Source organism: Ictidomys tridecemlineatus, chromosome 16 (genome assembly GCF_052094955.1).
Source record: "Ictidomys tridecemlineatus isolate mIctTri1 chromosome 16, mIctTri1.hap1, whole genome shotgun sequence".
Lineage (NCBI taxonomy): Eukaryota > Metazoa > Chordata > Mammalia > Rodentia > Sciuridae > Ictidomys > Ictidomys tridecemlineatus.
In genome coordinates this window covers 7,298,542-7,314,738 of record NC_135492.1, presented here as the reverse complement: position 1 = coordinate 7,314,738, position 16,197 = coordinate 7,298,542, and the positions used below count along the sequence as shown (strand labels likewise).

Genomic DNA, 16,197 nt, shown 5'->3' with positions numbered 1-16,197 from the left:
TAGTATAGAATGGAGAAGAATAGTGAACCTACTTACTAATATTTCACATTGACTTGTTAGTGATCTCTTCAACATAGGCTATAATTAGCATCTTTGATATATTTCCTAACTATTTCTTATAAATTACATATGGTATTTTCCCATGGTACTTCAAGCACATAAACAACATAAAAACAAACATGGTTTTGTCGAATAGAGACCATGTTCTAAAGAAAATGTGTTCATTTTGTAACTTTCAGAACATTCTTCCAAAAAGAGTTAAATTAGGGTTGTGCAATATGTTAATAGTGATATAGGTTTATTATAGATAATTGCTTGTTAATAATTTTATTAAAATGAAAACCTTGTGTTTTCTGTACTTGTAGATTATTTAACAGTTAAATACTAATTTCATTTCTCCAGTGACTTTTATTCACTATTGTATACAACTTTAGTTTTCTTTATCTAAACCTTTTGATTTAAAGTAGGCTAGAAAATTATATTTGGAAATTTGCTCCAGGGCTGGGGATGTGGATAAATTGGTAGCGCAATCACCTGGCATGCCTGCGGCCCGGGTTGGATCCTCAGCACCACATACAAACAACGATGTTGTGTCCGCCAAAAACTGAAAAATAAATATTAAAATTCTCTCTTCTCTCTCTCTCTAAAGAAAAGAAATAAAAAAGAAAATTTGCTCCAAAAATTAGTGATTATTATGTGCTGCTATATACAATGACTAAGTGAGTACTGGGAAAGGTGGTAGAGAATGAAGGCTGAGGTAGGAGGTCCACAAGTTTAAGACCATCCTCAAGAATTTAGTGAGGCCCTGTCTCAAAAGTAAAATTTACAATTGCTGGTGATATGGCTCAGTGGATAAGTATTCCTGGGTTCAACCCAAAGTACCAAAACAAAAGTTTTTCATGTATAGGTAACTGTTTCTTTTCTGAACTGTCCCTTACAATATCCACTAGGCATTTGTGGCTATTCTGAATTTAGATGCAGGTGAAATCTCAAATTTCATTTTGATTGCATGTTCAAATAAAATTATTGTTACATTGGGTAAAATATTTTAAAATTAATTTTACTCATTTTAATTATTTTAATGTGGCTACTAGAAAATTTTAAATGATGTGGCCTAGATGTCACTTCTATGAGAAAACATACCTTTAAGCTTTATAAGTTTGTATTCTTACTACAAGAAGACCTCATTAAAACTCATCCTCCCAGTATTTCCTTGAAATATGGGATTTAGTCTTTAATATTTGGATAGCCAAGAGGCAAACTTTGCAGTAAATTCTTCCTAGAGCATATAGTTCAAGTCAGAGACAATAGTATTTTAATCCAACTTCTACCTTTACCAGTTTTTTTTACTATGAGGAAGTAGATTATTTATGTAACCTTCAGTTTCCTTATGTATAAAATGGGAGTATACAGTTTTATAAATTTATTTTTAGAATTATCGATATATTGTCTGTCAAGCATAAAACCTTTTAAGGAATGTAAAATATTCCTAATATTGTTACTCTAAGGTTGCCACTCATTGGAACTCCAGAATTGGAAATGTGATTTCTGATACTTTGGTCATATAAGTGGAAGTGGTTAATACTGAAATGTCAGAGAATTCAGAGAAGGAATTAATTCACAGTAGAATACAGTTCTGAAGATACCACCTTCTTTGTTTTCAGTTATTTTTTCCTTTTTAATTTTATTCAGTCAGATTAACAGTTACAAGTAACTTGCCCCAAATTTAGGTAAGTCTGTATAGCAAGATATCAAAAAAAGAATTGATTTAGGCATGGGTGAAACATTATAAGATTATTAGAGAAAAGAATGCTGCAGACACAGAAACACATATTTCAGAGGGTGCTAAAATAGTTGGAGAAAAGAAATTCAAGTATGGGAATACATATGTATAAATTAGATACTTTAATATTTCAATAGAGTTTTAACACCTTTTAATATACTTGTAAGCCCTTTATCTTGTGGACCCTCTATAGTTTAATGTTAACAGAATGAAAGCAATATATTTCAATGATATTTTAATGATTTTCTTAACCACCCATTCTTATTTGAAAACTCAATCTCAATGTCTATCTCTGGTTTTTCCTCCTTTCCCTTATCTTCTGTTCATCTTTTTCTACCTTTACTCTTTTGTTTATCCTGTCTCTCTAGCTTTCAACACTGCTGAATTCTAGTTTTATATTTTCTGTAGTTTTATGAAATTTAAAATGTGGGTTTGATTCCTGGTCACAATTCTTTCTAGATAGGGCAAAATTTCAGTAAAATAATTTCTTTCTGTAAAGTGAGTTTAAACTTCCATAACTTCTTTATAGAGCTTTGTGTGGCTTATAGACCATATATAGAAGTGAATGGCATGCAACCTGGTATACAGTGTGTACCAGGTAGTATAGAATCTGATATCTAGTAGGTTAACAATAGTAACTGTAATGACAAAAGAAGTAATTATAGAAGTGCTACTAAATATGGTAAGCTACTCTTGCTAGTTTTGTTATAATGATGTCTCATATATGTCTTTGTAACACCAGCTTCCCATGTCAAAAACTTGTAAAGCATTATTTTACTATTCCAATATGCTAAATCTGTTCCATGTGAAATGATATTTTTAACAGTGAACCATTATTATTAACTCCAGTTACTACACTTAACCTTTTCCAATTAGCTTGTCACTGAATTACTGCAACATTTTCTTAGCTGTCACCCCCATCACATTTTATATTTTTATCTCATACATTTTATATTCCTCCCTGCAACTTATTCCCTGAACACCTACCTATCATACCAAATCTAAGGTTTAACAATTTGGATATGTTTTTAGTCAGCAGTGATACTGTAAGATAAGCAGGGATAAGATCATGGATTACTTTAATTTACAAGGTAAAACCTTTGCATTTTACGATAATGGGAAAAGCTTTCAAAGGGTTTTCTGTGTTGGCAAATTTTGGACAATGAGTCTTTTTTCTGTTTGGAGGATATTTAAAAGATTAAAGACAGTAATACTACTTGTGAGAATAATGGGAAAATTTGATTTCAATTAATGTTTTTATTTTTTAATTTTTTGTTTATTTGGACACAGTACATTTATTTTATTTTCATGTGGTTCTGAGAATCAAACCAGTGCTCCACATGTGCTAGGCGGGCACTCTGCCACTGAAATATAGCCCTAGCCCTGTTTTGTATTTTATTTATAGACACAGTTTCACTGAATTGCTTAGAACCTTTCCCTTGCTGATACTGGCTTTGAACTCATGATCCTCCTTTCTCAGCATCCCAAGACACTGGAATTACAGGCATATGCCACCATGCCTGGCATGCTTTTTTTATTACAATGATGTTTGTTATTAACTTTTATACTTTATTTCATGAATTTGTGTTGGTACACAGTAATCACAGTCATAGCCATTTGGAAAAGCAAGGCTGCTTCAAAAAGAAATAACAAACTGATTTCCAAGATGTGTTAGATGAATGGTATATGACTCTTAGTGTAGCTGTGACTATAGAGTTGTTACAAAAAGTCTTTATGGAGGGAGTCGGATTGAGGTATATCCTAAAAGATTTGGATAACTTAAAGAGCAAGGATGATATTAATATGGGAATCATAAAGAACTCCAAATTTGTTGCTCTCTTTTGGGTAATATTGTCCTTAGGCTAGAAATTTTCTTGAGTATGGAAAGTGTAATAATATGTGTCAAATTTGGGGAGATTATTAGAGTTTTTAGATGATGGACTTGAAAGTAAGCCCTATCTTTAAGGCAGTGGACCATCAACAGTTGAGCTCATTAATCACATCTGATCATCTGTTGGCCAAATGTGTTTCACTCTCTTTTGAGTTACTTATATTTCCTAACCCTAACAGGGTAACTATACTTCAACATGTTTGGCAAGTCATTTAAACACTCTGAAACTTAGTTTACTTATTTGTATGAATGGTAAAATAATTACCTGCCACTCTTGTGGGTAAACGCGACACAGTATAGAGTACAATGCTTGATAAATAATAGACTTTCTGAAAACATGAATTTATCTACTTTTTTCAAGATTCTTCATTTTAATATTTCTAATTGCTTAATTATTTTTGCTCCCCAAAGTATAATGATTCTATGATGTTGATATTAACATAGATGTTGTGGTCTAAATGTGAGATAACATATTTTAAGGAAAGCTTGTTCATTAAAATCAGTGTTTTAGTTTATCTTTCTTTATAATGGGAAATGTAATCTGATTCAGTTGTCAATTATTAGACTGAGATGTTTCCAGTTTGTAACTGCTATATTAACAGTTAGAAATGGTAATTTCTTGAGAGTCACCCTAATTAAACTTGGGACATCACCTGGTAGACCAGTGGATACTTAAATACTTAGTTTTCATAATTTTCTTTTTCCTCTTAAAGATCCTGATAAATTCAGTGCCTTTCTATTTTCTAATGATAAAGAAAATGCTGTTACTGAGGAAATAAATGATAAAAGGTGGTTTAAGTACTAATATTTTCTCAATACATACATCTATTGCAGTGCTCAGCAGATATTGTAAAGGAAATCTCTCTTCCATTTTGAAATAAATTCTGCTTAGTTTTATTCCTGGGAAACCAGTACCATTTTTATCTATTTTCCACGTGTGTGTTTGTTTGTTTGTGTGTGTGTGTGTGTGTGTGTGTGTGTGTGTGTGTGTGTATGTAAATAGAAGTACAGGCTAATCATGATCATGACTTAGTTGGAAAAGAAATAACAAACTGATTTTTGTGATATGTTATATGAACGGTATGTGACTCTCAGTGTAGCAGTGATGAAAAGTCTTGGAATATGCATATGTATATATAATTTTTACAGGCATGTACTGGTGCTTCTGGGGATTACAGGCATGCAATTTCTTTTACGTCTGGACATATAATTTTTTCACACATGGTAGTAAAGTATGCTTTTTGAGCTCAGTTTTCCTCACTTAACTATAAGTACTATATGTTAAATATATTAATATTTAGCATATAGTACTTTTTCTGTTCTAGGCTATGTTTATTAAGCATTTGGTATTGATTATTAATATTCATTTCAACCTTGAGAAATAGGTAATGTTATTCCTTTGTCATAGGTGAAGAAATAGGCCACAGAAACTGTAAGTAGCATCTTTGTTGTTGAGTTGAACTCCAGCAGACTGGTAGAATCCTCACTACTGGACTGTTTGCTGCTGTACAATAGTTTCTCTTTATCTATAGGAGCATGATCCAAGACTCTCAGTGGAGGCCTGAAACTATGGGTAATACTATGTTTATAAATTTTTTTTCTTACAAACCTATGAGAAAATTTAATTTATAAATTAGTCACAGTAAGAAATTAATAGTATCTAGTTATAAAACAGAAGTTTTTACAAATGGACATTGGATGTAATAACTGAGCTAATTTCAGTAGCACATACAATGTGGATATGTTTGATTCCACATCCCAGGTGGAAGGTAACAGAATTGTATGAGATTTCATCCTACTAGTCATAAGAGTGCACAGTTTAAAAGTTGTGAATTGTTATGGAAATTTTTGTTTGATCAGTTAGGATTATGGTTCATTGTAGATAGGCATGAAAAGCAAAAAAGAAACTAGTACTGATTCAGTTGTTTCCTACCACTATATAGCTAACTGCTGTATTCTTTTAAATAAATACTTAGAATTCTATTAATTAAAAATTAATTCTTAATATAACCAGGTCCTAGTTGGTGGACATGTGTTTCCACCTATGTAATGCCTGCATCATTTTGAATATGTACAGAGTTTCTATATGTTTTTCATCCTTTCATATTTTGAAGTAAACGAGTCTTGTAGTCACATAATTATGTTTTGGTTTTTGACTTGAAGCTTTTTCTTACAGTAGATATATTTAGAACATTTGTATTATGGAATAATGCTTAGTTCTTCATATTTTAGAGATAATGGTTTGAGATAAATGAATGTATGATAATGGAGGTGTGCTTAATGGTGTAGAGCAGTACAGTTGTAACAATGTTATAACTCAGTCCATTTTTTTCCTCAATTTTTATTGGTTATGCAACATTGTCAGTGACTCTATCATTTGTATTTTGAGGCAAAGTTTTTTTCCAGAGGACTCTATAGGTATTCCTTCAATGATTTTTAAAAATATTTTTATTCTTTTTAGTGGTACATGAGAGTAGAATGTATTTTGACATATACACATAGAGTATATTTCCAGTTTTTAAAACATTGATAACTCCATCCTTCTGCTTTATACATAGCAGTGCTTTTGCCTAGATTCTCAAAGGATTCTCTTTTTAAATCTGTCAAGTATATTGAATATAATAGTATGTATTTTGATTAGTTTGTACCTATTGTTCTTAGGAAAAGGTGTGTCCTTTCAAATTATGACTTCTTCTGATTCTTCTCTGTCTTGAGTGGTGCCCAAGGATTTGGGTGAATGTTTCAGGTGATGCAAGCCAAGGATTGATTGGCTGTACAATCTAATTTAGTGAACGGATGATAGTTTTTAGATTTGAAGCTTATATCTTTCATGCTTGCTTGAGATGTTCCACCATTTCTCGTTAGTTTCTTCACTGCATTTGGCAACTCTTCTATAATGTGGCTATGGTGGTCTCCTGTTTATTTGAAGATAGTATTCGTATTTCTGTTTCTCATTTTTCTCTCCTGGTTGTTTTGAGACTTTCCAAGAGGAAGAGGAGGCCATCTTTCCTCTACCATTTTTAAAACTAGAAATATTACAAACTATTGGTCTTGTTTTCTTAAATTAAAATAATTTTGCTATAACAAATAAAATATGGGAGCTGGAGTTGTGGCTAAGCAGTAGAGCACTTGCCTAGTCCATGAAAGGTGCTAGGTTTGATCCTCAGTACCACAAAAAAATAAATAAAATAAAGCTATTGTGTCAAAATACAACTGAAAAATATTTTTTAAAAATAATAAAATATAAACTCCCAATTTTACCCCAAATGCAGATTGCAGAATCACTTTGGTTACACATCCACAATTTTACATAATGCCCTATTAGTAATTGTTGTATTCTGCTACCTTTCCTATCCCCTACTATCCCCCTCCCCTTCCCTCACATCTTCTCTCTATACCCTATCTACTGTAATTCATTTCTCTCCTTGTTTATTTTCATAACCCACTTCAATCTAATGTATGAAATTTGATATGTCAAGAGCTTTGTAATGTTGTGAGCAACCAATAAAAAAAATAAAAATAATAAAATACATGCTTATCTGTCAGTGTAGTTTCCTGAGAACTAAAACCATTTTATTTACAGAGGCTGTGCTAGGTTTCCCCTCCATCCATGCTTGCTAGGGAAGCATGTCAGCACTGATCTACATCCCAGCTATAGAATAAAAAAAATTAACTTAAAAAGTCACATTTTAGCATTAAATTGTTTTTAAAAGTATTTTTCTTAGCTGTAGGTGGACACAGTATCTTTATTACATTTTTTTAGAGAGAATGAGAGAGAGAGAGAGAGAGAGAGAGAGAGAGAGAGAATTTTTAATATTTATTTTTTAGTTCTCAGCGGACACAACATCTTTTTTGGTATGTGGTGCTGAGGATCGAACCCAGGTCGCATGCATGCCAGGTGAGCGCACCACCGCTTGAGCCACATCCCTAGCCCTCTTTATTACATTTTTATATGATGCTGAGGATTGAACTTAGTGCCTCATGTGTGTTAGGTGAGTATTCTACCACTGAGTAACAACCCTAGCCCTACTATATTATTTTGATTGTATCAATTTGTGATTATGAAGCCTTGTATTAGAAAATATTAAGAATGATATTAGAGAATATAGTCAGGCACTATTAGTAGATTGGTTATTAGTTCTTTAGTATGTCTTACTGTTGATTCCTTTTTGAAATGAATCTGAAAATTTAACTTTGATGTTTTAGATTCTGCCACTCAAATAATTTTACTTTAAGACCCTTGATATAATAACAGTAGTTATACAATATATTTTTTCTGAATGACATTTTGTTTTCAAAGGAAAATGCCAATCATTTTTCTCACTTAAAGATACTTTTAAAAGAAATATTTAAAATCCTTATGTTCTCTTATTTGGATATATGCATTTGACTCAGTTTCATTCTCCCTATCATTTTGGATTTGCAAGAGCAGTATAGCAGTTGGGAAGAGATCAGTGTTTTCCCCTTAATTTTTCCTAGGCAATGACAAGATTACTTTCTTAGTTCCAAATTAAAAGTATGTCTGACAGGGTTGGGGTTGTGGCTCAGTGCTGGAGTGCTTGCCTAACATGAGCAAGGCACTGGGTTTGATTCCTTAGTATCACCTAAAAAGTAAATAAATGAATAAAATAAAGGTATTAAAAATGACATCATGTTTACAAACAAAAAAATTACATATGACAATGTCACAGAATATTTTAATATTTGGTAGATTATTGGAAATTTTGGTCTCAACTCTTTATCATTCTAGTTACTGGTAACACTATACTTTTTAAAATCTCAAAATTATAATGGTTTTAAAAATATATATCAGTGTTCTAGTTTGTTTGATAAATGACACATGTTTGCTAGTAAATGAAACTTTAAATGCTTAAAATATTATGAGATTAATAGATATTCCTGAGAAAATGTTTTATTATCCTCATAAATTTGAGAACTTTTGTCTATAATGTAATGATGGCCCCATGAAAAATATAAAGAGCACAAATAATCTCTTCTGAAAATTCAATCAACATTGATGTTAGAAACACATTTTATCCCAAATATCTTTGACCATTTAAACTAGAGGATATTGAAGTATATTTTGGGGAGATGTTGAGAATATATTACAAAATATTTTCAGATTAACATATTGTTAGGATATTCATAAATATGTGTTTGGAGATAATCATGGTTACCTAAGGCCATGGGGACCTAATATACTTTTAAATATTAAAATATCTCAGTGTGTAAATATACTCAGAACAATTAATAATGTTTGTGTCTTCTATTGTCAAGTGTATTTTTCTATAATCCTAAGAATTTTATTAGAATTGATTTTCAACATTATGTATTAAACTTTTGGGTTTTTTGGAACTACATTCTATTAAGACTTAGTAGTAGAAATTCTGGTGTTTTAAGGAACCTATGAAATTATTTTATATACCCTCAAGACTTACTTTTCTTATAAAAAATTGAAGCCCAGAAATATATATATTTTTTTGCTCAAATCATATTGCAATTCATCAAGGGATTTAGAACCAAACCCCCAGTTCCAGATCTTTTGTTGTCTTTTTTTCTTTTTACTGCGTTTTCACGTATGTATTATTCTTTTAAGGACATTTCTTCTGAGATGGAAATTAGTTAAATGATATCTCCACTTAACAAGAGAATTGAGGGAAAAGGTTGTTTGTATAATTGAGGTGAGTCATATTTAATGAGAAACTAAGTAAGCCACTAGACACACAGTAAGTAAGCCCCCCAACATAAGATTACTAGTTTTAAAATAAGCATGTATACTTACTGGTTATACTACTAAGCAAATTATCAGGGCTAGGTATTAAGACCAGGGAAATGGGCCAAGGATAGGTGAGTTCAACTCTTTTCTGAATTGAGCTGCATCATCAATTCTTAGTGGCTGGTTATGGAAAGATTTATCTATATCATCTAATATTATTAGACAAGTGCACTTAAATGACTAGAGTTAATATCTACATTTTGAATTTAAATTTATTTAAAAAACTATTTTGGCATACTTTTTGCATACAGATATTTAGTACAATTGGACTTTATGAATTATGCATTTGATATAAGTGTATTATTTTTAAGTTCCAGAATGATCAGTAAATTACTAATGTGGTTGAAGGATCAGGACTGAATTGAGGGGGAAAATAATTTCTAAAAAAATACATATTTAAGTTTTTTGTATTCAGTTGGCAATTTTTCCTTTAAACCATAGAATGCAATCCTACCTTTAGAAATCTTTTTCTGTCAAATATTTTTCTTGGTTTATATATCCAATTCAAATTATTTACATGATTATTTATATTTACTTATTGTATTCTGAAATTCAATAGGCATATATAATCATAGGTGATAGTCTCATGACTGTAAAAAATATCTTCTTAGATAGGTCATTTAATTTCTTTAAGCCAGCATTTTATTATCTATAAATGGGCCTTAATCTGCCTCAGAATTATTTTAGCAACTTAGTGAACTGAATGATAAAAGCACTTATCACAGTGCTTGGCACATAACAATTGCTCAATAATTACTTTTTTGCTGCTGCAAATACTGTTGTCAGATTCAAATCATACTATTTGGCAAATCATTTCACTAGACCTTGGTTATCTGTTAAATGGGAATGCTGCTACCTGGGATGCTTGATTTTTTAAAAAAATTGTTTTGGAAATCAAATGTAATAGTTGGTAAACTCTACTGTCTGAGCTGAAGTAGCAAATTTTATACTATTAGAACCAAGTGGGGTGGCATGTGGGGTAAAAAACATAGAGTGGAGGTCTGCTTTTAGGGAAAGAGTTTAAGTAAAGACTCTAAAACAGATTTGCCTTTCCTGAGTTCTGCCAGACATAGACACATGGGGATGGATATACAGCTTCCTTCTAGGCCAGCTAGACAAATACAGACTCCTTTGTTAATTGTCATTTAGAGATACATCATCCCTCGGAAATTAAAAATTATCAATCAAGATATTAGTTTCATTGGTGTTATTGATATATAGTACCCATGAAATCCTAGAAGAGAAATATGTGGCAGGGTATAGACTCTTTTAACGGAGTATCCATAGCCACTAAGAATTTGGCCTCAAATTTTTTACCTTGTTCAACTTTGCGCCCTCACCATGCCTTCCCCTTACCGCCTCATCATCTCAACTCCCACATCTTTTCCTGTGAGAGATTAAGCACGTAAGTTTGGTGTATATTTTTAGTTCCTCTGTGCTCTTACATAGATGTGTAACTCCCACATAAATTTATACTTTTTTATTTTAAAAAGATACAAAATTACTCATTATGAAGGAGACACATTTTTGGAATTTATATCCCAATACCAGCACATATGACAACAACAGTCTATAAATACAAAATCTCCGTCAAACTTCTGTAAATGCTTATAAAGTATACTACATATAACTTTGGAAGAAATTACATATGATTTTTCATATACAGTATATGTAAACATGGTGATTTATATAGTTGTGTAATTTTAGAGATATGGTTAGTGCATATTTAGGTATTGCTTATGTATTACAAGAAATTCATTAACATTCAAATTTACAGATTCTTGCTTGTTGTCATCTTTTGTTCCTGTGGTTTTTATCAGTTATTGGTTATATAATGTTTTTCTGATGCTTTTAATTAATTTAGACTTTTCTGTGACCAATTTAGAAACCATTACCTCCACTCTGTCTGGTCTCTTGAGTAATTGGCAAAGAAGGGGGTGTTGAAATCCTCAATTATAGAGGAAGATTTATGAGTTTTCTTTTTAGTTTTATTATGGTCATCTTGAGACTTATGAAATAATTATTTAAAACTTGCAACAGTGACAGGATAAGACTTGTTAAACTATGGACCAGTGGCCAAATGTAGGTTGAGGCCTGGTTTGCTATAAAATTTTGTTGAAACTCATCTACTTCTGTTTGTTGTGTGTTGTCTTCTTCTGCTCTCATACTGAAATAACAGAATTCATATTCCTGCCACACAGACTTAATTTGGTCTGCAAAGACTATGGCCCTCTACAGAAAGTTTTGACCTCAAAATTTCATGTATTAAAGGCCTGGGCCCCACCTTATGGCCCATTTGAGAGACTTTGGAACCTTTTATGAGGTAGAATTTAGTGGAAGGAATTTAGGTCTTCAGAGACACACCCTTAATGGGAATATTGAGACTCTGGGATGTTTTTCCCATTTTGCTTCTTGCAAGCATGTTGAGAGCAGTCTTGCTCCTCATGTATTCCCTGCCATGATGTACTGCCTTACAATAGGTCCAAAGGTAACAGGGCCAAGCAACCATAGCCCAAAGCCTCTGTAATGTGAACCAAAACAATCCTTACTTCCTTAAAGTTGTTTATCTGATATTTTGTCACAGTAACAGAAAACTTCCTGACAGAACCCTGACTTAGAAGATACTGGAAGTCTAAATTAATCAACACCCATATGCAATCATGATATGGATGCTTATCTTTGTAATTGAGCATGTTATAAGGCAAAGGATATACATGGAACTTAAAATCGGCATCCCTTTTTAAAAAATTTTCCACTTATTAGATGTGTCATTGTTCTTGTTTATATGTAGGGAATAGAGTCACTTTTCAACTTAGAAATTCAAAATTGTTTTCATAATTTATAACATATTTTTTTTGCTCATGAAATTACCTCAACCTAGACCTTTGCAAGGGGGAAATCAGTGCCATTTTCTGGTTTGATGCCATTTTGGATTAATAGTAAAATGGATTTAAGAGAGTTAACTTGGTTATAAAAATGGGATTTGTTTAATATATTCCTTAGGATCTGGTTGTGAGACTATGAAAAACACCATATAAAGTGCTCTATATACAGTAATTATTAGATGGTTGGAAATAAGAGTTACCAGGAGTGGTGAGTATCTCAGTATAAAAACACATTGCTGGCATCAGTTTAATTATTGATACAATTTTAGGATTTTTTCCTCAACTGGATTTGAAGCATTTGAGACTGAGTACTATTTATACTATTACATGAATGAGTACAAAATTCTCAATTTTTGTAAATGTAGCTGTCCCTCCAAACATTATACAATTAAAGTAATTACATAAAGCCCAGACTCTTGAATATCTTATTTTCAAGCAACATCAAAGATTACTCCGAGTAAATTTTCTCTTAAAAAGTCTGGCAGTGTCAATTGATTCAGAAATAGATTGAGAATTTACTTTTGGACTCTTAAGTCAGTTCACCTGAACAAAATGTTTTTACTAGATGTGGGTTTTTTTAGTTAATAATCCAGCCTGGTTATTTAATTAAAGAATAAAAGCATGGTGAACTGTGAGTAAACTGTGTAGTAGCAAACATCATTAGGTACAGGAGCTGCAGGATGGGTATGTGACTCAGCTCAAATCCATCACGGCTGAAGTAAAATCATTGAAATAGCTCAAGTATTGGTAGTCTGAATTTCAAATATAGTGTATGATGTTAATAAACTAAGGGAACTCCTTTAGACTTCAAGAGTACCCTAAAATTATGAGAAATTTTTTTCATTAATGTACTTATTTCATGAACTGTCCTTGACCTTCAACCTTCATTATTTTAGAATGATACTTGAGAAATACATTTACTGGTTTTCAGATCCCACATTTGGTCAGATCAAATGTTTCCCAAATTTGATAAGCTTTTATGCAGACACTTTGGTTTAGGTTTTAGATTTCCTGGACTCTCTTCCATAAAGGTTCTGATTGAGTAGTTGGAGATGGAGCCTCAGCTTTTGCACTTTTAAATATTATTTACTTTTACAAAGTAACATTGGATTTTTTCTTCTAAACTGTGTGTATATATCTAAATAAAAACTGAATTTTCAGAAACTTAGCATGATGGCCTTTCTTTCAATGCTTTTTTTGTTGTTTGTTTGATTTTTAGTACCAGAAATTGAACCCAGGGGTGCTTATACACTGAGCCATCTCCCTGGCTCTTTTTATATTATTATTATTTTTTTTATTTTGAGATAGAATCTTGCAAAGTTGCTTAAAGCCTCACTAAATTGCTGAGGCTGGCTTTTAACTTGTGATGCCCTTACCTCAGCCTCTGGGGATCTACTAGAATTTACAGGCATGTGACTTCATGCCTGGCTGATGATGACATTTTAAGTATATGTGAGTAATTCTGCATCCCTGAAGTGATGCATATTTTCCATTATTAATTGTTATATTGTTTAAGTAAAAGCACTTCGTTGGTTTGAATGGGCCATAGTGGTGAATGTCATGATCCAGAGTTTTCCTGGTATGCTAGCAAATAACAGCACATTTATTTAATTGTATTTACCAGTGTAAGTTCATACTTTTCAAATTATAGATCCTTCATTCCCTAGCCTGCTTATTTTATCATCGCAAGTCTCCTGTTTGATCAAATTCCTGGCTTTTCACTCATATGTAAACTAAGCCCATTCATTCTTATTTTAGACAAAATGTCCCCTTTCCTGATGCACCACCCCCTTTTCCTTGTTTGAACTCTACTCCATTAATAACGGGCAAGTTAGCCTAAGTTCACCTCAGCTGTTTTCACTGATATTGATTGTCCCAAACATTCTATAGTTTGTGTCACTTATATGAGGAATTAATATACTACACTACCTAGTTACTTAGTTGTCTTGAGTGTTCTGACAGTCTAACCTCAGAACTTGTGTGGGTGAGGGGCCATAGCCTACAATTTTTTCTGTTCTTGGGATCAAACCCAGATTCCTTATTTGTGCCAAGCAATGTGTATCATCAGTTAAAGCTAACAAGAGTTAAAAATAAGAATTGTATTTTTAAATTTAAAAATATGTTTGGGAGAACTGATGCCTTCCACAAAAGTTTTCCATACCATTTCTTCACCAGTGAACCTTTTGTACTTTTCCTGTGCTATTAATCTTTCACTTTTCCAAGAATATAGACATCATTAGAGATTGTTGTGTCATGGATTCTCAAGGGTGATCCTTCTGATTAACCTGTATGAGAATAAAATAGAGTGCTTACTAAAGTGCACAGTTTAATACTGTTTTCCCTTATTTTAAAAATTTTTCCATCTATAAAATTTTGTTCCTTTTGTTCTTTTGCTACACTGCTGGTCCATTCTTTTATCAACTTTATAACCCTTCCTGTTTTCTAAAGCTATAATTACTTGTAGGTAGAGCAGTTTAGGGTGCTGGTTAGGAATATAGCCTGTAGATATATGCTGATTTACAATGTTGGCTGTTTTTCACTTCCATAATAACAAAGCTAGTTATCTAAAAGTACTTCTGTGTTTCAGTGTCCCTTTTTAGAAAATGTGGATAATAATTCATCTCATAGTGCTGTTATATATATCTATGTAAAATATATAAATATTTGTAAATTCTTCAGTGTTTGTATTGGAACTTAATAAATGTTAGCTGTTGTTCTGATTTATCTCACTTCAACTTCCATAAAGTTTTACAACAGAGGGATTTGTAATCATTTACCTCTGTCAGATTCCAAATTCCTTGAAGAGAGGGCCATAAGTCAAAGAAAGAGAAAAGATGTCAAAGACCTCTGGAGTTTTGGAGAGAGAAAGCCTTAAAAAAGAACCTAAAACCAAAGGGAAAGATGCCAAAGATGGAAAAAAGGTCTCCTGTGCTGCCCAACCAGGGGTGGCTTTTTTAGTTGACAATATGATCAAGTGTCCAAACCTGCATGTGGGACTGGGGAAAAAGACAGTAATGCAGAAGTAACTAAAAAGCTCAATAAATGCCTGGAAGAGAATGTAGTGTGTTTGGACTTATCCAAGAAGTCTATGCACATATTGCCATCATCAATCAGACACTTGACTCAATTAACCGAGCATTATTTATACAGTAACAAACTGCAGTCCCTCCCAGCACTGGTGGACTGTCTAGTAAATCTCATGATACTGGCTCTAAGTGAAAATTCAATTACCAGTTTGACTGACTCTCTTGATAACATAAAGAAGCTGCAGTTGCTTGATTTACAGCATAATAAACTGAGAGAAATTCCTTCAGTGGTGTATAGGTTAGATTCTCTCACCACTCTCTACCTTTGCTTTAATTGCATAACTACTGTGAAAAAGGACATTAAAAAACCTTTCATAACTCAGAATGCTTAGCATTCGAGAGAACAAAATCAAACAACTACTTGCTGAAATTGGTAAGAATATTTGGGTTATTACTATTGATTTTACTATTTGTAATGTTAAATAATTCTGTTGAGTGCTTTTCCACATCAGAAAATTTCTAATATTTGTTTCTAAGTTCCATTTTCCCTGTGATCTACTTAATACTACATGACTTGAGATTATTTTGTAGGATTAAAATGTAAGATAGGATATAGATATAATTAGACCTTTATTACAAACACAATCAGTTCTGATTTGGATTGGAAAAATGAATTTGAAAGACGTTTGCTTAATTAATAAGTTGTCATCGGTTTTCAAAGTATATTTATACTAGATACATTAAGGCTCTACGTGCCCATTCTCTAACTTTCCTTTTTTTATCTGAAGGCTTTAAATTCACATCACTTTCTACTTAGTGTATTTCTAAAGATCTTC

General features: G+C 32.2%; 1 pseudogene; it reads left to right on the top strand.

Annotated features, from left to right (window-relative positions):
• LOC144371383 (uncharacterized) overlaps positions 1-16,197 on the top strand; it is a 33,059-nt pseudogene that overhangs the window by 4,335 nt on the left and 12,527 nt on the right.